The sequence below is a fragment of the Pollicipes pollicipes genome, unplaced genomic scaffold, assembly GCF_011947565.3.
Source record: "Pollicipes pollicipes isolate AB1234 unplaced genomic scaffold, Ppol_2.1 Scaffold_4295;HRSCAF=5057_pilon_pilon_pilon, whole genome shotgun sequence".
In the NCBI taxonomy this organism is placed as follows: domain Eukaryota; kingdom Metazoa; phylum Arthropoda; class Thecostraca; order Pollicipedomorpha; family Pollicipedidae; genus Pollicipes; species Pollicipes pollicipes.
The window spans coordinates 5,225,177-5,247,710 of NW_023596461.1; the positions used below are offsets into that span (position 1 = coordinate 5,225,177).

Genomic DNA, 22,534 nt, shown 5'->3' on the forward strand with positions numbered 1-22,534 from the left:
TCGCGCTGTACCTGCAGCTCCGAACCACTGCGCTGTACGCAAGCTAAGCTTCATCTACAGCCGCTAGATGTCTCTAGCCGTCACTCACCTAGCGTGACGTCAGTGGCCACCTGTTCATTGACACGGGCCGGCGTCGGACGCAGTTGGCGGACCGGTGTTGCGGGCAGGTGGTCTCGTGCGCGCGCCGGCCGGCAGTGGCAGCCAAAGCAGTGCCCTCCTGCTCCCGCCGACGCGACCGGAGCAGCTCGGGGCGGCGCCGAGGCCCGGAGCGGACAGCGAGCGGACCAGCGCACTCGTGGGAGCCGCAGCCAGACGGTGAGTGCCGCAGCTCGGCCGGCAGCACGGCGGCCGCCGGTTCCGGCTGGCTGACCGCGGCCGGAGCGGGCCGGCTCGGCTCGCGGGACGGCGTGCCGGCCGAGATGGGCCCGGTCGCCGCCGGTGTCCCCACCGTCCGAGCCGCCGGCTGCACGGCGTCGCGCCGACAGCTGGAAAGTCGGCGCGCCGGCGGGAAAGCGGCGGCCGCCGGTGTTTGTGGGACAGCGCGTCGGCCGGAACGGCGCCGGCCCTCAGCTGCAGCCGGCCATCGCACCGCCGCGGGACATCCTGTGGGCGCGGCCGGCGGCGGCAGCGGCAGTGGCGTCCTGCCCCGGAGCGGTGGCGGCCGCCCTGCTGACGCGCTCTGGTGAGCCGACCGTGCCGCACCGCCGGCGCCGGCTGGTGGGACCGCGGCTGGAACTCCAGTCGCATGTGGGATGGCGCCGCTGCCTGACCTTTGGAAGGCCTGACCGCGTCACCTGGCCCGGCAGGGGGACTGACCTCGTTGTCCAGCGCAGCGGGTCTGCTGACTCCGCTGTCCGTTGCGGCGGAGCAGTTGACTCCACTGTCTGCCGCAGTGGAGCGGCTGACTCCGCTGTCCGCCGCAGCGGGGCGGCTGACTCTGCTGTCTGCCGCAGTGAGGCGGCTGACTCTGGTGTCCGCCGCAGCGGGGCGGCTGACTCTGCTGTCTGCCGCAGCGGAACGGCTGACTCCGCTGTCTGCCGCAGTGAGGCGGCTGACTCCGCTGTCCGACGCCGCGGATGGGTGGATGATCGGAGGATAGTAGGCTGACGTCGGGCCGTGTGTGAGGCGGAGATCCGGCCGGTCCGGTGCGGCCAGACGCGGCCCCGTCGACAGTCACGGACCGGTGGCGGCTGCAGGCAGACGCGCCGCCCGGCTGGCTTGGTCGGGCTATAGTTTGTTGGCTTCTCACGCTCGGGCCTGCGGCGAAGGGAGTCGGGATGGAGCGGCGGCGATATTATCGTCAATCGATGGCACTTCCGCGATGTGTGTGGATGGATGGATGACTGGTGCATAAAATTCGGATTTGCCTGCTGCGTTTTAGTGCCTACAAAAATACAGCGCAGTCAGCCGTGTTGTCCTGAGCGCCGTCGCAAGGGGATGTCGAACAGGTCAAACAGGTCTTCAGAATTCAATAATTTATAGGTGCGGCGCGGAACAAAACCATTTAACAAGTGTCGTCCTGGTGAACTCTTGACCCTTGGCGGGGCTCGTGCCATTGGCCGTTTAAGTATACTAATCGTCCTGTATCATCGGCACAGCATCTGCTGTACATGGTTTTCACGATCTCAAAAGCAATTTAGTTTTTTTTTTTTACTTCCGCGCATCTCTCGTTTCGTACGTTGTCATTCATCCTACGAATAACCTGTCCTTCCGGAAACAGCAGCAGTTTCACCGCAGATCAATGAATATCATATGCTGAATTACAGTAGCGGCCAACAGGGTAACGCGTTCTTTGGTGGCAGATTCTTTTAATATTGCTCCGTGAACATGGCCGCCTGTTCCCCAAACTATATTATATTGCGCTTTTGTCAAACCGGTCGCATACCATTTCTCGAGTGCACACAGTAGGTAGGTGGAGAAATCTGTCTGGTCGTGTGGCTGGCATGAGGAGATACCGCTTTTCGGAACTAATTGGCGTCACCTACCATCGAGCTATCCCTCGTACCATCTCGTCGCTCCGAGCCGCCGTTACGGCATGCCGCGTTTTGTTGACCTAGTTGTGGTGGGTCTGGGTTGTTCGAGGTGCACAGTGTGATGGCTGTGGCCGGTGCTGCGACCCTGAGTGCGGTTTCTGCAGTCATCCAACGTCAGAGATCTGAACAAGTTGGGATGTAGAGCTGCACCTACTGAAAAGCGCCACCGTAGTCTGAGTGGCTGCCCAATTCCGGTTTGGACCTGTTTTGACGTTCCCGCTTGGCATTTTTCGGTGGCAGCAGAAATCGAACACGTGCAATTTCCGCAGCTACCTTCCGCGCCTGCGCAGTGGGGACCACAGGCTAATAGCAGCAGAAATCGGACGCGTGCAATTTCTGCAGCTTCCCTCCGCGCCTGCGTAGTGGGGACCACAGGCACGAGAAACGACGGATAGGCGATCGTTTATCGTAAAGGAGTTTCGTGCGCTAATGATAAGCTGCGACAAAAACATGCGGGCTGCCCGTCGAGCCCGATTTCCATCACGATCTGGGTCGGACCGGACGTCGGCGACAGCGTGCAGGCGGGCTTTGTCGCCGCTGCCGTGTCGCTCACAAGCAGATGGGCACGGAGCAGTCGGAGGCTCATTTGGCGTATCTTGGTCAAGGCGCTGAATGGGCCCGTTGGTTCGGCAAAGAAGCCCTGTAAATAGTCTCTTGAGGCGAAACCAACTGTGCCGCCGTGGTGGTGCTCACGGGGTCGAGCCTGGTATGGTTAGCATACGAGACTTCACTCTTGCCACCCTGAGACCTTCACTCCGTCTCCGAGGCGTAGATTCCGAGAGATTATCACGTTTTTCACTATCTCGGCTCAAATCCCAGCAATTTTATCATTTACATTCAACTCATAGTGATGTGCTGAAAGAAGAAGCTCGAACACTCAACATGATATGGATTCTCACAGTCATTTCTGGAGAGGCGTGCTCCTGCCCCGCTTGTGACCTCTAGCGCGATGGGAGACGGCAGTTCCACAGCGTTGGCGCCCGCCGGCCATACCGGAAAGCAAACAGGCGGAACGGCTATACCGGATCCGATGAAAGTAAACTGCGTGACGTTCCAGTGCGTGCGTCATTTGAATTGTTCAGATGAAATTCAGCCGCTTTTCTTCCGCGGCCAGACGTGCCATGCCCCTGGCATTGTATCCGTCGTATACGACCGGTGGTGGCGTAATTCTGAGAACGCCAGACACGGTTCGATGTGCGCCCTCCTGTTGGTGTTTCAGGAAGCACCTGACCCCGTCAGGATTGTTCCATGACTGTGTCGGGATCGTTCCATGACTTGGCCAGGATCGTTCCATGGCTGTGTCAGGATCGTTCCATGACCTTGCCAGGATCGTTCTATGGCTGCGTGTGACCGTTCCATGACTGTGTCAGGAACGTTCCATGGCTGTGTAGGATCATTCCATGACTGTATCAGGTCGACAGGTATCATGCTCGTGCCAGGTCGCTCGAGACCCGTAGCAAACCAGTTCTGGTCCTTGTAAGCTTTTCACTTATAACATATGACCCGTGTCAAGCCTGCTACAGGCATCCACCAGGCCTATGCGGTACCTACATTGCCAGACTTGGTGTCACGTTCTTTTCAAGCCTGTGTTGAGCCTGTGTTGAGCCTGTGTCAGGCTCGTGTCAGGCCGACGTCAGACACCGTCGCGGGCGTTGTCCGGGTGTCGCCATGCCGCTGTCGGCCCGAGGGAGGAGGAGGAGCATCTCTCGATTTCTTGAGTGCCGGGAGCTGCCCGGATCGGATGGGCGATACAGGGCCTCTCGAGCGCCCCAGGAGCCGCTGGGATAGCAGGGGCGACGGAGGGCCTCTCGAGCGCCCCAGGAGCGGCCGCTATCGGCCTGGAGGAGCGTTTCGCCTTTTTGAGCGCCGGGAGCTGCCCGGATCGGATGGGCGACGGAGGGCCTCTCGAGCGCCCCGGGAGCGGCTGGGATCGGCCTGGAGGAAGAGCGTCTCTCGCCATCTCGAGCGCCAGGAGCTGCCCGGATCGGATGGGCGACGGAGGACCTCTCGAATGCCCCAGGAGCCGCTGGGATAGCAGGGGCGACGGAGGGCCTCTCGAGCGCCCCAGGAGCGGCCGTTGTCGGCCTGGAGGAGGAGCGTCTCTTGCCATCTCGAGCGCCGGGAGCTGCCCGGATCGGATGCGCGACAGAGGGCCTCTCGAGCGCCCCGGGAGCGGCCGGGATCGGCTGCCGGATCGGCTGCCGGGGGCGACAGGCCCAGATATGATACGGGTTATCGGCGGCCGACGCCTGTCTCCGGTGTGACGTCAGCTGCGGCTGATACGGCCCGAGGCATGCGACCGGGTGGGCAGGCCTCGAGGCAGGCCCCGAGGCAGGCTGCCGGGCGGGCGGCCGGTCTCGCGTCTGTGGGACGCGGTGTTGGAGATCAGGTGGGGTCGTGTCGGAGGGAGCGGTTGAGCTGGTGTCGGAGGGAACGGGTGGGGTCTGTCGGAGGGACTGGACGGGGTCGCGTGCGAGGGAACGGGCGATGTCTGACGGAGCGGACGGGGTTGCGGGATCATCGGGCCGAACGGCATACCGTGGCGACGCTGTGCCGACGTCATCAGATTGATCTCTTCCCTATAAGTCCGTCATACATATCAAGCAGTAGATGTAGAGAATGGACCAAACTCGGGTAACAATCCCAGGGCGTCGTGCCGTGCCGGCACCGCAGGTTACCAGCTCTGTGCTGATGTAGGGGGATACCAGCTAGGTTGGAGCCTGGCCTGACCGCTGCGTGTTGGAGGGCGTCGTAAGGTACGAATTCAGACTGAGGCAACGTGGGCAGTCCCCGTGTCAACCGCAAATAGCCCAAACTATCAGTAATTATTCTGGAAGAAGCGAAAGAAGACGAATCCGTTCAGATTCTCCTGTCGTGAGAAGACCGCTAGTTTCAAGACAGGACGGAAGGCTTCCCGTTTAACCGACGAGCATCTATCTCACAGGAGGTTACCTTGGTCGGTCCGACGAGACACGTTAACAAAGCGTGAGTCTGAAGATCTTGGCCATTTGCAATAAATCCTGCACGCAGACCAGTCGAGCACAAACACACTACGTCGGAGAGTGCACTGTCATTAACAGCTTAGGTAAACTGCCCCTACGTCCGGTGAGTTTAGTACCGGGTGCCGGTTTGTAAGCACTGGGCACGCGGCGTCCAAGCACCGAGCACCCGGTGCCAATGTACCGGCTTGAGAACTGGCTACTTGAGCGTTGGGAGTCCGGAAAGCTAGCGCGGCTGCCCCCCCCCCCCCCCCCCCTCCGGACCTCGGTATCCCGCACCGAATGCTGAGTACCTCCTACCGCCTACAGCGTGTGGGCCTCGTCGCTGGATCGCGGGCGGGCGTCAGCGTGTCGGTCACGCCGTCCGTCGCGGCCGCCAGCTGACCCTCGGCGTCAGACGCCGCTGCTCGCGGCACGTGACTGTCCGGCGCCGCACTCGTCAGGTTTCTCCGGCCGTGCCGGGCCGGGCCGGACCGAGCCGGGCCGGGCCGGGCCTAGCTGGGCCGGGCCGGGCCTAGCTGGGCCGGACTGGGCCGGACCGGACCGGACCGGACCGGACCGGACCGGACCTTGCCGGGCCGGACCATGCCGAGCCGGGCCGGGCCGGGTCGGGTCGGGCCTGGCCGGACCGTGCCTGGCCGGACCATACCGGGCCGGACCATGCTGTGCCGGACCATGCCGTGCCGGGCCGGGGCGGACCGGGCCGGACCGGGCCGGGCCGGGCCGGCCGAGCCGGACCGGACCGACCGAGCCGGACCGAACCGACGGCTTGTCTCGGCTCGTGTCGTGTGCGCCCGCTCTGCTCGCCGGCACGCTCTTGTGACCCGTTGACGTCGGCGGAGTTCGGTGTTGGCAGAGGCCGTAGTTGGGGCCGTCCGAGACCGGTCTGTGTTGGCTACGCGATGCGTCGACGTGTCGAAGTGCACCTACTGGGATGCATGGCGCAGGTAGAGGAGTATGAGCCATTCGCAGGCAGGGTGAGAAGGATGTGCTACATATGGGATATATGACTACATGTAAGATAAGAGCGGAGCGGTGGCCTGTCCGACCTTGAACCGAGGCCTTCGCCAGGGACCTGGCACCTTCATCCGTGATAAGCCTATCGTCCCCTGCCATCCTCTGCCCTCCCCTAACCTCCTCTGCCTTCCCGGGCCATCCTCTACCCTCCCCTAACCTCCTTTGCCTTCCTCTGCCTTCCTCTGCCCTCCCCTGCCCTCCTCTACCGTCCCCTAACCTTCTCTGCTCTCCCCTGCTCTTCCCAGCCTTCCCCTGCCCTCCCTTAACCTCCCACCCCACCACAGGGCCGATGCGAAGGGTTCTTGCCTCCTGGCGGCCGGGGTCTGCCCTGGGGCCGTAGAAAGGGCCCGCCGGTGCGCGCCTGTAGCGCAGGAACGGCGTCCGGCGTGCCAGTGCCACACTCCGTGGAGCGTGGAGGAGGACCCGCCCACCCGCTCCATCTCTCATGGCGAGCACTGCGCTTTGTCACGAACGCCGCACAGCAGTCACATAGATTTGCACGCGAACGTGCGATTTTGCTGCGCCTTTTTCCATGAACTCGCTTATCGTATACACTCGTGTTGTTCAGGAGCGCACACATGCACGATGCACATTGTGCGTATCGTCGAGAGTTCATAAGTTCCGAAACATGTGTGGTGGGAAAAGCTGACACGGCAGAAGACCGGCATCTGCCGCGACACCCGCGCCAAGCAGTCATGAGATGCAGGAAGGCTGGAACAGGCGGAGATGGCTAAAACCAGCCCTATATTCATGCAAAGCTCAATACCCGACCTTCCTTTCAAACGGAGTGGGGGGGGGGGGGGGGGCTTACGGCGAAGTTGTGGAGCTACGAAGCTCCTCCATCGGAATGTGATGTTACACAGCGCCTTCGAGGCTCGTGATGTGGGCCGCCGGCGCCGGTGCCCCAGCTCGACGCAGGTCCAGCGGGGCCAGACCTCAGCCCTGCCCCGGAGCCGCAGCGGGGTCCTGCACCGCGCCCTGGGCAGCGCGGCGTCTTCGGCCGCCGGCCGGCGTCAGCGTGGCTTTCTCGCCAGCTGGTGGCGCACGCTCGGCCGCGGGCGGCGGCGGTGGCGCGGAGGCGCGCCGGTAATGGCGCGGCCCGCGTCGGCCGCCGGGCAAAAAGCTCCCCGCCTCGGCCGCCGCGCACGTCTCGCCAGGTGCGCCGTGCGCCGCAGCCGCGCCGCCGCCGCGCTGGTCCGCCTCATGGTCCTGCGGCGCACGCGCGGCGCAGGCAGCGCGGAACGGGGCGCCCGACTCTTGGGCGTTCGGAAGCATGACTTGCCCAACCCAACGCTCTGTCCGAAGGCGTGGAGGCGGGGAAGGCTCGGTCGGTCATCGCCCAGACGTGGGAAAGCACAGCATTATATATGGATTGCTCTCTATATTCCAATGTTCTCTCGACAGTAGTTCTAAACATGCGTGAGCTGAATCGCTTCAGCAAAGACGTCAGAATTTTGGACGGTGCTGCAGCCACGCCCTGGCTAGCAGCGCCTGCAGTGCGGACGTCTTACCGCATAGCATATGCGACGCCTGGAAGATATCCCATTACGATCGCCTATTGTTCAACATTGGATGAATGCAGGCTTCACGTGCGCGCGAACATGCGCCGGCGGGTGCGGCGCTGTTGACGGTCGGCGCCGCCTGCTCGGCGTGGCAGGACGGGCGGCCAGGTATGACGGGAGGGGCGGACGGGAGGGGCACACGGCCGGGCGGCGGCGGCGGGGGGGGGGGGTAATGAGGGGATCACGGTCACACGAGGGCGGGGGAGGGGAGCGAGCAAGGCCGAAGCCGGCTGCGCGGTCGACGTTTCCGCCGCAGCCGAACGCGGTCACTGTGATGGACAAGCTGGCTGGCCTCAGCCATCTGAAGCCGATGACGCTGGAGGCTTCATGAGCGGGGCTTTATTTAGCCCCGCGGGTGTGGGGTATTGAGGGCTAGATTTTCCCGCCCCCAATACGTTTAGGCTTCTGCTCTCTGTGCTGCTTTTTAATGGCGTACGACTTTTTTGATGATTTGGATGGAAATGTTGAGCGGGATTAGAAAACCATTGGGAGTTGAGGAAGGGGAGGCCCTTCAAAGAGATGCACGTGCGTGTCACTCGCTGCGCTTTCCCCTCGCCCTGCTGTCTGGTCAGCGTGACCAGCCGGATTTCGGCACCTCCCCCACCACCAGACAGGGCTGCGGAGCCGGATGGGCCGCGCGGCGCAGGCCACGCCACCTGCCCGCTCAGGCCGCGCGGCCCAAGCTCAAGCGCCACGCTGATGTATCGCACCACAGACTGCCGGCGCGAGCCTCGGGCGGCTATAGCAGCGCGGCGCGGCGCGGCGCGGCGCGGCGCTCGTGGCGCACCCACGAGGCCCTCTCGTTGGTCAGCACGCGGCGCTACCCGCCGCAGACGCTTGCATACGCACCCACGCGTTCGGGGCCGGGTCTAATTGAGAATTAGCCCGGTAGGTTTATGTGAAGGATTTAAGCTTCAGGGCGCACCGGCCGCGTGTTACGGGCCGTTTAGATGTAATTGCCTGGTGCGTACGAAAAACGGTGACGGGGGGTGTCTGCGACTGCGAAAGTACCATGTCCAGACCCACCGAATGGGTCGACAGCAAAAAGGAATAGTCATGTTTTACCATCAGCTACGTATAATGACACCCCGCCTGGGCCACCCCGCTCTTGATGAAACGCAGCAGTCCAGTCCCCCAGTCGTGGCGTAGATATACCGCACATTCTTCCTTCCAATGACCATCCGAACAGGCAGCAGACGGCTGGTCGTCTTGGCCTCGTGCTGGGGTGGGTCGCGCCGGCCGGGCTGACGCATGGACCTCGGGCCTCGCCGAACCCTTTGTCGTTCGTGCCCCTCCGGCGACGACGCTCGGCCCCGACGGTCGATTACATCCGATAGCTTCTATCTCTGCCCTTTGGCCGAGGCGTCTATCGCCTCGCCCGCGCCGCGCCAGCCGCCTGCATTCCTGCCTGCCCGCATATCGCTGCCACGGGCTGACGTTATCCCGTCCTGCCGGCGACAGACGGCGGGAGGGGCCCCGCCCGCACGGTCCGTACCCCTCCCCCACGGTCTCCCGGTCCGGCTGTCTCGGCGACCCCGCGCGCTCCCCGAGTACATATATATATATATATATATATATATATATATATATATATATATGTATATATATGTATATATATATATAACCTAACCTATATAACCTAACCTAACCTAACCTAATATATATAAAATAACCTAATATATATATATATATATGTGTGTGTGTGTGTGTGTGTGTGTGTGTGTGTGTGTGTGTGTTGTAAATAATATGATGCATATGTAATTAATAAACTGCCCAAGTTCGGGTTATATCATATAGATAGTGCACACCACGCAGCGTCCCGTTATTGACCCTCCCAATCAAGTCATTCGCATACCCAGAAACACGTGCTGTCCTGGGGGGCCTGCCCAGAGTCTGGTCTGCACCCTGTCCGTGCCACCGACGCGAGAGCGGCACCCGAACAGTTGTGGCGCCGGCCGGGGCAGACCAGCGGCCGATTACCCCTGATCGGAGCGGACCGGGCGCGTGGCACGTGGCCGGAACACAGCCGGTGCGTGACGGATGGCGGAGAGCGGGGCCTCGCACGCGGTCCTGCTGAGCGCCGGCGGACGCGGACGCGGTCCTGCTGAGCGCCGGCGGACGCGGACGCGGTCCTGCTGAGCGCCGGCGGACGCGGACGCGGTCCTGCTGAGCGCCGGCGGCCTCGGACGCGGTCCTGCTGAGCGCCGGCGGACGCGGACGCGGTCCTGCTGAGCGCCGGCGGCCTCGGACGCAGTCCTGCTGAGCTCCGGCGGACGCGGACGCGGTCCTGCTGAGCGCCGGCGGCCGCGGACGCGGTCCTGCTGAGCGCCGGCGGCCGCGGACGTGGTCCTGCTGAGCGCCGGCGGCCTCGGACGCGGTCCTGCTGAGCGCCGGCGGCCGCGGACGCGGTCCTGCTGAGCGCCGGCGGCCTCGGACGCGGTCCTGCTGAGCGCCGGCGGACGCGGACGCGGTCCTGCTGAGCGCCGGCGGCCCCGGACGCAGTCCTGCTGAGCTCCGGCGGACGCGGACGCGGTCCTGCTGAGCGCCGGCGGCCGCGGACGCGGTCCTGCTGAGCGCCGGCGGCCGCGGACGTGGTCCTGCTGAGCGCCGGCGGACGCGGACGCGGTCCTGCTGAGCTCCGGCGGACGCGGACGTGGTCCTGCTGAGCGCCGGCGGACGCGGACGTGGTCCTGCTGAGCGCCGGCGGACGCGGACGCGGTCCTGCTGAGCGCCGGCGGCCTCGGACGCAAACCTGCTGAGCGCCGGCGGACGCGGACGCGGTCCTGCTGGGCGCCGGCGGCCGCGGACGCGGTCCTGCTGAGCTCCGGCGGCCGCGGACGCGGTCCTGCTGAGCGCCGGCGGCCGCGGCCGCGGACGCGCCGCCGCCAGCGCACGCAAACGTGTCAGGGGTTACTCCTGGACAGATGGGCCTGATGGACGCTGGCCAAGCAGGCGCTGTGTTTGCCTTTTCCCTCCGCCCGGACACGTATCTCGATCCAGCACGTGTTGGCGCGCTGTTCGTAACATCCAGAGTCAAATGGTCGGTCTGTGGCTGTAAGTTTGCGGCAGTGCGTGGGTGGGTGAGGGGGGGGGGGGGAGTCAGCAGCCAACAGAAACCTCATATGGTCTTGTGACGTCAGATATTGTACTAACCACAACTGATGTTCAGTATTCCATGATGTTCCTATAAAATACGTATCAGAGGATCATTTCCATACCGCAGGTATTTCAACGAGCGCTTGATGCTGTCTTGCAACCAGTTTTTTCCGGTAGACTAACGGTCACCTATGAACACCATAAGAACACACAAAGAGTGCAGTCTTGCTGCAAGCCCTCACACCATGCACGGTATACTCGGATTTTAAGTCTCACATATGTTCAACTACCGCGGGAAACATAACTGATGACGCGGGGGAGATCCACGACGGAAGCCGCGGATCGCTGGCGTCGTTGGTGGTCGTTTTCCTTTTAGGTCATCTGTAGAACATCTGTAGAGCATCATCTGTCATCTGACCGGAACTTTAAGCGCATATTAACTACGGGGAAACTGCCACGCCGGGGGCACGCAGCCCATATGTTGATAACCGCGAGAGGAAGCTCAATGACAGCCAGGGGTGGACGAACGTCCCAAGAATTGGGCAAGCCTCTTGGGATGGAATCCTGCCGTGCGTTATCGCTGTCATTATTGAATCTAGTTTTCATGATAGGTGGACGGGTCATGGTCCCCGCTCTCTTTCTTCGCAGGCATATGATCTGGACAGTGCACGCCTGATTCCTGTTCATCATCGTATTGTATCTCTTAGGCATTCTGACAGCCATTTGTTACTGCAACGTTGAAATGAATGAAAAATAAAGCGTACGGGCTTGGAAAAGCAAATCGTAGTTGTTATACTTACGCATAGAAGGTACCCACATACCGGGATGAGATATTATACGTTACAAACATATCGTGTAATAATGTCATGCAACTGCGAGGTCAAAGTTGGTGCAACTGTTCCCACATTCTACGCTTCTTCAACAGTCCTGAATAAGTGCGGTCCGGGCTGGGGGACTGGGGCCTCAGGTATGCGGTCACATGGTTAGACAAACTCACCCGCCCCCTGAACTTGATACCAACGGCCTGGGTATGAAGGACATGAGCATGCCCGTCCTCTCCAGTCTGCGTTAGCTTAACTCACGATGAGAAACATAAGAAGGGCTTGGAAGCGCGATTTTGGCACGATAGATTTACATGTGTTTAGGTGCTTCCACAAAGTGACTTTTTGGCTTTCACGTCCATGTTCATGCAATAGTCAACGAGGATAAAACAGGTAACAAAATGCCGAATACTTCTCAGGGTGACACAAGCAGAAGCTGGTACGGTGGGCATGTAAACAGGTAACAAAATGCCGGATACTTCTCAGGGTGACACAAGCAGAAGCTGGTACGATGGGCATGTAAACAATCAGTCGCATATTTTCACATTTTTTGACGCGGCCTGCATCCCACGTTTTGATCAGACAAGTGCCGCAAAAAACAGCAACTACAATTTCTTCAGCTGAGCATCACTATCTCTCACGCATACCATCGCAGTCGCGGCATGCCGCCGCTGCCGGGCGCCTTGGCATCCCTTGCCCAGCAAGGCCAGCCCGTCCAGTTGCGCGATGCGTCCGTGAACTTGAGCGCCTCCCCCGCTCCGCCGCCGAACCCGCTCCGCCAAGGCCGCCCGACCGCGCCTCCGGCCGCTCCTTCCGGCGCCTCCTGCCAGCGGGCTGGCCGATCCCACGTCGGCTGTCAGGTGCGCCACCCCGCGTCTGGGCGGTGCCGGCGCTGCGCTGCTCCGTCGCCGCCGCCCGGAGCGAGCTCTATCTCCCGTCCGGGGAGGCGGGCGCGCGTGCCGGCCGACTGGGCCAGCTTCAGGTGCGGAAGTGGGACAGGACGGACCGGTGTCATCGCGCTCGGGCGGAGCTCGGTCACGCGGCGGCACCTGTCGGCCCAGCTTACGGCTCTAGCGATGGCCGCCGGATTTCGTGTGGCCTGTGTCACCTCGTCTCACGTCCCCTCCCTTTAACCCAGCCGTGAGAAACTCTCGTCCACTTCGGCCCCGCTGGCACCAGCCCCCATCCCAGCCAGCCCTGGCACACCCCTGTCCCATCCCCACCCCATTCGGCCCAGCCCCGCCCCATTTCCATCCTGCGGTCCTATCCTACCCCGCTCGAGCCGGGCCGAGACGGCGCTGCTCTCGGCCCGGGCCGGCCCGGCGGCGTCTAACCCAGAACCGGGCGGCGGCGGCGGCGGCGGCGGCGGCGCGCATCTGGTGCGCCGTCCGCACAGCCGCCCAGCCAGGCACCGTTACACGCCGGCCGGCCAGCCGCCATTGTGGATGGCCGAGCACCGTCAGCAGCTCAACTGGCGTCACCGCTCCGGCCGGCCGAGCGACCGAACACACGGCAGGCGCACCGACAGCTTCAACGGGAACACAGGCAGGCGCACCGACAGCTTCGGCGGGAACACAGGCAGGCTCACCGACAGATTCAGCGGGAGCACGAGCCAGGCGCACCGACAGCTTCAGCGAGAACGTAGGGCAGCCGACAGCTTCAGCGGGAACACACGCCAGGCGCAATGACAGCTGCAAGGGGAACACACGGCAGCCGATAGCTTCAGCGTGAACACACGGCAGGCGCACCGACAGCTTCAGTGGAAAAAACGTCAGGCGCACCAGCATTTTCAGCGAGAGCACACGGCAGGCGCGCCGACAGCTTCAGTGGGAACAAACGGCAGGCGCACCAGCATTTTCAGCGGGAGCACACGGGAAGGGCACCGACAGCTTCAGCGGGAGCGCCGGTCGAGAAAGTTCACGCAGCGATGTTCACTTCAAAGTTTTATATAACTTACAGAGTACAGGGAGCGGGCGTCAGGAAGCCAGTTATGGCTCTGCGTCAGAGACCTTTTTTACGTTAGATACTGAACGTAAATAGCTCGAGGCTTCTGCGCTAATGGCGGCACTCACTTGACAGATTTCCTTAACCTGATCCACAGGCTATCCAGGGACCTTGCCCACGCCTACGCGTTACCCATTCGTAATCATCTGTACCCACCTGTGAACCACCTGTTTGCAGTTTTACAACGCTTAGACTTTGAAGGAGTTGCAGGAAAAGTAACACTCATACTCACCCTTTTGCTTTGATAATTGCCAAGTTATTGTGAACGAAGCTAATTCGGACAGAAATGAGCGCCAACAGTGACATAAAGCAGTATTTCTCAAGGATCTACACAACATTTCCAAACTGTGTTGCCTATAACCTTAGCCATACCTGTAATAGTCCTCAAACTCGTACCCAGTCTGGTCTGTAACCCATCCTGCATCGATATGCACGGGTTTGTCTGGCCCGTGAAGTCCTCTAAAGGGTAGTCATCGTGATTGAGAAGTTTTCGTTCGCCTCGTTGTGAGAACCTTTTTGGCACCGTCGCCGAAGTGTTGTGACATAGATAAAGCTGACGTTTAAATGACTTCGCAGGATAGCAGAGCTTCACGTAGAATCTGTCAAGACGCTCCACGCAGTTTGTTTGGTTTACGAGGCTTCCATTTTGCCATTGTTTATGCAGAGATACAAGGCATTGTACTCCACCGCCATTGTTTCCCATTTTACGCTCCTCCGAAGTCAGTTATGGACAGGGAAGTACCCTCGGCACAATAAAGGAAGAATAAACCCTATAAGCGGCACATTCCCGACCTTCCTGCATAATGTGGAAAGCAGTTAACTTCCTCGTCGTCCAAACTGGTCAGGTCTCCAAAGGAAGTAGCCGTGGCCACCGCGGAGGGCTACCCCCGAACTGCGTATCCGGCGCGTCTCACGGTGTGTTCCTCCTTCAGAAGCGAGCCGCACATTCACCCTCCGGTGGGCAGGTTTTTTGCCCTAATTAAAATGTTCTGCTGACGCGGACGCGACTCCGTCTCCAGCCATTGTTCTACCACGGCGGCATGTTCACCCAGAGGAAGGGGAGGAGCGTGACGAAACTGAGGCGGTGAGGCTCAGTCCAAGCACGCTGAAAATGTAGGCAGGCCCTGATCATGTCCGACTGAAGCTGCCGCCCGGCCGAGGCCCAGTCAGGACCCCGCCATGAATCGCGCCTGCTTCGCTTCCTGCGCGGCAGGGCGGTAATGCGTGAGCACCACCTGACTGAGAACAGATTCTGTCAAAAGGTCAAGGTGGCGATGCCTGACGACAATGGTGGCAATGGCCAAGCTCGTTCGGCCGCGGCATGCAGACGGCCGGCAAACGGAACCGGACTGCGGAGCTGGGCATCATCACTCGGGTGATCAGCGGAGCCTAGGGTGCTGCCTGAGGTACCGGAGCGGACGTGCTGAAGCTCTCGCTGACTGACTGATGAAGGCGCAGACTGGGAAGAGAATCAACTCCGGGAAGATGAGTACTTGAGATAGTCTTCAGCACTGTTGGCTGCTGCTGGGATGACCTGGCCGGTGAATGTGGACCGTGTTACCATGGCGACGTCAGCTTCCAGCCGGCCTCCCGCCAGCCTTTCTGCAAACACGCGTTGCCGGGGTCCACTGCCTCCTCCACGTCTGCCGGTGTTCCTCTCGGCCTGTGCCCGGCGCATCGCCGGTGCGGGCCGCCGCCGGCGCCGCCGCCGCCGCCGCGGTCACGGCGGTCGGCGCGCGCCGCGGCTCGGGTCGTCAACCCCGCGTCAAGGTCAGGCCGGCCCCGGCCGCGCTGCATAACCCAGTGGCGGCGCGGCTGGCTGGAACCTCGCCGCCGCCGCCGCCGCCGCTGCAGCTGACGCAGCTGACGCCGGGCCGCGGTTGTCACCGGCCGGGCCTGCTGTTGAGGGAGGGGGAGGGCGGGGTCACGCGGTGGAGGTGACTCAGCGTCAGCCGAGGCCGCGGCAGCCGGCACCTGGCCCGGCGACCGGCCCCTGCCGGCGCGTCTGGCGGAGGGTCATGTGACAGCAGGTTAGGGCTCGGCGGGCCGAGCGGAGGTCTAGTTACCGGAATTATGATGAGCTGAGATTAGGGGGGCGTGAGGATGTTTTCTGATGGCTGTGATACCGATGATGGTGCTGGATGAGGATGATCAGGATGAGACCGAAGGGGTCCTTTCTCGGTTTAGGAGCAACTAAGTCTCTTCCCGCACTGGACGGCTTCCAACGGCCGCGTTGAGGCATCGCGGATGATCGGAACACGGTCGGTTCTGGAGGCTGTATGGAGCTGTACTGTCAGCGGTCTAGTGTGCATGCTCATTATGCAGGGCTGTGGGGCGTAGCTGCGCATCTGTTGCACACATGCTCTAATCGTCTTAAGTGTGATTTTCTTTCGCTTTGACTTCCATATTCAGCGCTGTCAATCGGCGCAAGCAATGTGTCTTTCTCCTTTGATAAGACATAAACATTTTCGTTTTTCTTAAGAAGTCTCCCGAAGTGAGCTAAGGGCATGGCCGCCTTTTGAATCCCAGCAAACGAAATAGCCCATCCAGCCAGAGACCGCTGAGGGCGGCGTGTGAAAATCAGTAGTTGAATGACGCGGCGCTGTGGCCGACCTTGCCGGTCCTGCGGCGCATCCGGCGCGTTGTCGCCACCGGCGCGGCCTCGGCGGCCCGCGGCAGCTGCTGCTGAGCCGAACGGCGCGGCGGCAGCGGCGGCGGCGGCGGCGGCGGCCTGACCCGGCCGGGGGGCCGCCGGCGAGGCGGGGCGCGTGCCGCTGGCCGCCGGCCGTTCGGGGCGTGTCCGCTCGGCACCGGAAGCGGCATCATCACATCCGGCCAGCCGGCGGGGCGGCGACTGGGCACCGCCAGTCGCCGCCCCGCCGCAGCCGCCGCCGCGGGGCGACGCGGCGCCGGTGACGGCGGACGAGGCTCAAGGGGCGGCGGGGCGGCCGGGAGGCGCACACTGGAACAGGGGTGCAGATCCACTGTTCGGACAGGACAGCAAGGGACGGCGCTTGGTGTTCGATCTCATGGCATTCCGCGTTCCCACGTCCCTGGGTTGGCTGTGCCCGCGCCCATGTGGGCCTCTCTGGAGCGTCTCTAGTGCGTCGAGGCGGAACACTAGTCCGGCGGGCTCTGGATGGCGGAAGGTACCTTCAGACTCAAGCCCAGTCTTTGAGCTTAACGCTTGACATCGGATAGAGTCATTCTGTTTGCATATTATCCATCAGCGCGGCGGATCACTGCTTCAAAGGTGTGGGAAAGCGAATAAGCATCGATAGACTGTTCTCAGTGGTAACATCAATTTTCCGGATTGCGGACAGGAAATTTCGACATCCAGATTTTGATTCAGGTTTTCGCACTCGGTGACAGGACTTGAAATCTCTAAACGTTCGAAATAATGCCACCATAACTGCTCAGAACCACAATTTAAACGCATGCATCTACACCCGTCGGCAGTGGCGGGGACTGACCCGCGTGTCCGTCGAACGAGACGTCCTGGTCAGCGCACTCGGCCGAGGAGACCTCCGAGAGCTTTGGATGCCGCGCCGCCGGCCCCTCCGGCACGCTCCGCGCCGGCCAGTCACGCATCGCTGCACACCCGGCCCGTTACAGGGGGCGCCTCTCGGACCTCCGCCGCGCAGGTCGCCACGGCGCGCTCCGAGTGGCTTGTTTCCGCTGGTCACGTGTCCAGGCCGGGTCCCGGACGCGCGCGGCCGCCGCTGCTCGCCGCCGCTGCCGCCGCCGTGATTGTGTCGTGATGTGTACCGGCGGTGAGTGCGGAACGCTCGCCGTGGATCGTCCTAATAACCCGTTTGTTTTCGTTCCAGATTCACGGCGGGGAATGAGCTGACGCCCTAATATGGTCATTGTTACCCGCGTAAGTACGCATTGTTCGGCGGCGCCGGGCCGGCAGAGGCCGCTCCCAGCTGGCGGCGAAAGCCCGCGCGCGCGCGCCTCGTGGGTTCACGGTTCCTCACGAGCGGCGCCGGCTCGTGATCCGTGAGCGTCACCCAGCCGAGAAAGCTCTCGGTGGCGGCGGCGGAGAGAGCCGGCCGCGGTGTCAATGCTAGCGCGGTGACACCCGTCACGGTGCCGCTGCTCCGAAAGAGAGCACGCGTCACGCGGGTCACGGGGTGGCGGCGCTCGCCGCGGGCCGCCGCCGCTGCAGGGAAGAGGTGTGCGTCACCGGACCGGCGTGCAAAGCTTGGGATTGCACGCGGCTGTAGGTCGCGGAGATGGATTCTGGCCGGCGGGTCAAAGGTCGCTGGATAGCCGACGCCTTAGCCGGGAGTGAGCGGTTTAACGCACAATGGACAGACGATAGCTGTCCTCGACGCTCCAAGGAAACCCCGGAGTTTTTGTCGGCGACATCGGATATTCCGGCTTTCCGAGGGTCTGCTCATAGTGCGATATTCGCACCGTCAACCGAGGTAGCTGGAGTGAATAGGCTGAATCCAGGGACGGGCACGACTGCTGGCTGCGCAGCGGCGTGCTGTGTCATCTTCTGCGGTAACTGACAAAGGAGAAATGGGCACGATGCTGACCGCCCTGCGGATTGCTGAAATCAATGCAAACGTCCTGATGGGAACCGGGCAGGTTTCGGTGCAGCCCTCTGCGAATGTGGCAATTGCTGTCATCTGCAGAAACCGCCACTCCATGGAGCGGCGGTTTCCTTCAATGCAGCTGCAGCTGTACTGACTGCGCCTGACTTTCACCACTCCGATTATTGCTCAACACAGCGGAGGTGCGAACATCACTGGTGCAACACGCAACGGAAAACTGTGCCCACGCACACGGTATGCCGAGGAAGAATGCGGGGGTGCTGAGGCTGCTGAGCACGCCGGCATTACGACATACATCATGCATACGTACCATGCATCGCCCCATCAGTTTACGACATTTACTTTAGCAGTTGTCTCAGCCCCTCGCCCATGAAGCGTCGTTGTTTCTGCGCATCTCTCATTTGTGTTGATCGTGTAATTGAAAGCAGGTGATCGCCGCTGATGATCGCCAATGATAAAACCGGTGAAAAGTCGCCACTGAGGCCGGAAACGATTGGGCTGCCTTGCTATGCTCCAACTACTTTGATTGGGAACCTCAGCGAGTCTGCAAAAGTCTGTCCGGAGCCCTGCTGTCTTCATGTGTAATTCTCTAGCCGTCCAGTCAGCCCCACAGACACCATCAGTGCAGTGAACAAAATGTATGTGCTTTTTCAATAGGCGTCCTTAAGTGTGCTTGTCCACGCGCCATATCTTATATACACCAATAGTGTGGGTGAAGTGTGCGGCATACTCGGCAATCGTATGTGCAGTCGCGCTCTCAGCTAGGACAGGAGGTCTACCGATGTACCACCACACCGAAACGCATGTCTTGGTTCCCGCGTCTTGAACGCAGCTATGCTGCAAGACGGTGTCGTGTCTTCAGCTACTTTTGTGCATGCAAATTAAAAACGTTTTTTGATTCTTCAAAACTTGTTTGATTTCTCAAACTCTCGCTGATGTCATGGCATTGACATGGAACCGTTCGCTAAATCTTGTTTCCAAGTTTGTGTGATGGCGTACAGTGTCCGGTGATCATGTCGATGGATCTGATGGAAGCGCGCTTGAACCGCCAGCGGCGAACACATGTATAACGAAATTGCTATTAACTCGAACCCACTTGAGTGGCGGCGGATGCGCCCACACAACAAGCTATGCCTAGCGGTGTCTGTTGGAAATACTCTAGTAAGTGGTCACACGACTTCCTATGAATTTCACGTGTCCTCGAAACCCGCTAAGAGGTAGCCGCCGCACCGTTTGCAATTTCAAAACTGTTTGTCTTAGCAGCCAAGCCCGGCTCGAGATTGATTTTGCGGCGATCTTAGCGCGGTCGCGGCATTCGTGGTGCGATTGTGACGTGGTGTGACGCGGCACACTTGTATGGAAGAGCCAGTTACAAAAACTGGGGTTCAGCCGATGCGGGCGGTGGCCTTTTTGCCGCGCGCTGATCGCTTGATAGGGAGCGGACACGACCCTGTTGCTAGTGACAGTGCCCCGGCTGTGTGCAGCAGATATAGGTCAGTAAACGGCTGCCGTTGGGTTAGCAGCGGACACGGAAAGGGTTTAGTCGAGATACCTTGCATCCGCAATTTGAGGGGCGGGGGACAGCAAAGAATTTAATCTTCGTGCTGATCTATTCTGCGTTTCCCTTCCAAAGCAGGCTTGCCTCTCCGGTGAGTCTCTGACAGCCGCCTCCATCCGGAGAAAGGTTTCAGCGGAGCTCTAGGTGACAATGCAGATCGTCGCATGTCAAACTTGGACGCGACAACCGATAACAAAAAGGGGATTGCTGCACCAGAGGTGCCGTATCAGCGGCGCGTTATCGGCGTTTAATGGCATCATTCTCGATAAGCCCATCGCGCATCCGGGGGGGGGGGGGGGGGGCTCCGGGTGTGTCTTATCAGAGGCCCATGGCACCGGCAGCGATGTACTGTACGTGTGCGGTGATCTCAGGCCACCCCGGGGAGGGCACATTACCTGATAGCTTCTGTGACCAGCATTAGTGGTGTGGCGACAGAGGAGCGTCTGCGATAGCGCGGCGGGCGTGCCCCGACCCAAGCCTGCGCTCTCTCTCCGAGCGGAACCCGTGTCATGCTCTGCAGGTGGCGACGACGCGGTGCACATCGACGACGAAGGACTGCGTTACCCGCCGGTGTATCCGACCACGACTTGTTGGGACATTTCGATGCGGTTCGTTGATTGAGCTTACCAAAAGTGCTAAGTTAATGAAGCTACAGTAACGGGCCACCACCCACGCGTACTTCCAAACCTCCAGCCTGCTCCTGTTTGGTCGGCGCCAGGTGCTCTGAAAGCCTGCTCCTGTTTGGTCGGCGCCGGGTGCTCTGAAGACCTGCACACGAGCGCCAGTCTCACCAGCCACGTGACGCGCCGCGTCCCAGCCGCGAGGCCTGTTCGCCTGCGGGCGCTGGGCGTCATCGCTCCGGTCGCAACCCCGAGGCTGGTCTCCGAGGTCGCGCCGGGTCTCCCGCGTCCTCTGAAGTCACCCGAGGTCGTCGGGGGTTCGGAGCGTGCCGCCATGGGCTACGGACACGGTGTCGTTGTCCTCTCTGGCGGACGAGCAGGAGCTGGACGAGATCACGCGGCTGTACCGACACGGTGATGGGTACGAGATTCGTGGAGCGGGTGGCCAGCAAGGTCATCATCACCGTGAGTCGCCGCCATCGCCGCCGCCAGGGGCGCTGGCCGTCGTCTGTCCGCAGCGTGTGCGGCGTCCGGTTTGTCGTCCGTGAAGAGGAGGCGTCTGCCACGATTGCTTCTGTCAGCCGTGTCTCCGCCGCGCTGGGATGTCGCAGTGATCGTTGGAGCTGCTCAGTGTTGTCCACATCGTATCGTTACCTCTGGTCGCCTTTTATCTGCTGCTGTCCGTCCGCCATATTGTCCGCCGCCCGAAACGTGGCCCGCAGGGCCGGAATGATCCGTAGCTTATGCGCTGACAATCTGCTCTTGGATGGAATAAGGGCTAACACGGGGTCTGCATTATGGTTGAAGGTGGGCTTTTCGTGTCGTTCCTCGATATTGGTGCATGCCTCATTACCATCAGCGTGTTAGCCGTTTCATAGCTGCGCTTCGACGCAATTCCATTTTTTTTAAGCATCTTAAGATTTTGAGCTATCCCTGCATATGTACATCATCATATTCCCTAAGCACATCTATTTTGCAAAACAGCTTGCGCTAGTCCTCACCCAGTGTATTTTCTGGGAATCATGTAATCGAACATTTGAAAAGCACTACTGATTCCACGAAGTTGATTAAATAAATGTCAAAAACCTGAAAGCATTTCCTCGATACGTCCCCGTGAAACCCGTCCATTGCTCGATCTGCATAGCGTCCCATCCAAGGGCAAGGCGTTCGCAGCTGTCGCCCCGCGGTCACGTGCCGATGCAGTCCCACTCCGGGCTGCTGAGCCGCTCTGTGTGGGCCGCCGGGCTGCTGAGCCGCTCTGTGCGGTCCCACTCCGGGCTGCTGAGCCGCTCTGTGTGGGCCGCCGGGCTGCTGAGCCGCTCTGTGCGGTCCCACGCCGGGCTGCTGAGCCGCTCTGTGCGGTCCCACGCCGGGCTGCTGAGCCGCTCTGTGTGGGCCGCCAGGCTGCTGAGCCGCTCTGTGCGGTCCCACTCCGGGCTGCTGAGCCGCTCTGTGTCGCCCGCCGGGCTGCTGAGCCGCTCTGTGCGGGCTGCCGGGCTGCTGAGCCGCTCTATGTGAACCGCCGGGCTGCTTAACCGCTCTGTGTGGTCCCACTCCGGGCTGCTGAGTCGCTCTGTGTGGACCACCGGGCTGCTGAACCATTCTGTGTGGACCGCTGGGCTCTACGGACACGGTGTCTGGGTCGCGGCCTGCTGTGTCTGCTGCTCCCACGCGCGGCGTGATCAGCAGGACACCTGACGCGCCGGCTGATAATGAGGGCTATCCGCTCATTCTGTCGCCTGCTTGGGGCTGTTGTCTGTAATTTGGTACGTGATCAGCCAGCATTGGTTTTTGCTCGCATTCGACATTGGCTAAGCTGTATAACGCGGCTTGGTATAGAACGCCAGTGCTGTCCTTGCGGGCTTTGTGCTGATGACTGTGTGATCGATTTTGTCACACGGTTAAAGGACTGCTCTCATCTCACCTTTTGTCGAACCCGCCTTGTAATCTTCAGCGTGGATGCGTCAACAACGAGGACATTGTTTTGCGCGTAACTTGTAATCTGTGTCAGTTGGTTGGGTTGGCATAAGTGACGTCACCAGGTAATAAGCAATTCATATCGCGTTTGCGTCTCTGTCTCATCACACCACTAAAGGGCACGACTTAGTCCTGATGTTGCATAAATAAATCTTATCAGGTTATACCTGTTCTAAGTGCTAATTTGACTCTTAGTTCAGATGCCGTGAAGAAATGTGCTGTATTGGGGTGTTGTATCGAACCTCATATTTATGATCTAACCTGACCTCCTGCTGACACATG

At 60.9% G+C, this 22,534-nt stretch overlaps 1 long non-coding RNA gene across 1 annotated transcript; it reads left to right on the forward strand.

The window, feature by feature from the left end:
* Positions 1 to 164: 164 nt before the first annotated feature.
* On the forward strand, positions 165 to 20,473 carry LOC119096887 (uncharacterized). The gene is made up of 3 exons (XR_005094094.1): positions 165 to 315; positions 17,363 to 17,412; positions 20,374 to 20,473. It is a non-coding gene; the product is annotated as an uncharacterized LOC119096887 (long non-coding RNA).
* Positions 20,474 to 22,534: the final 2,061 nt, after the last annotated feature.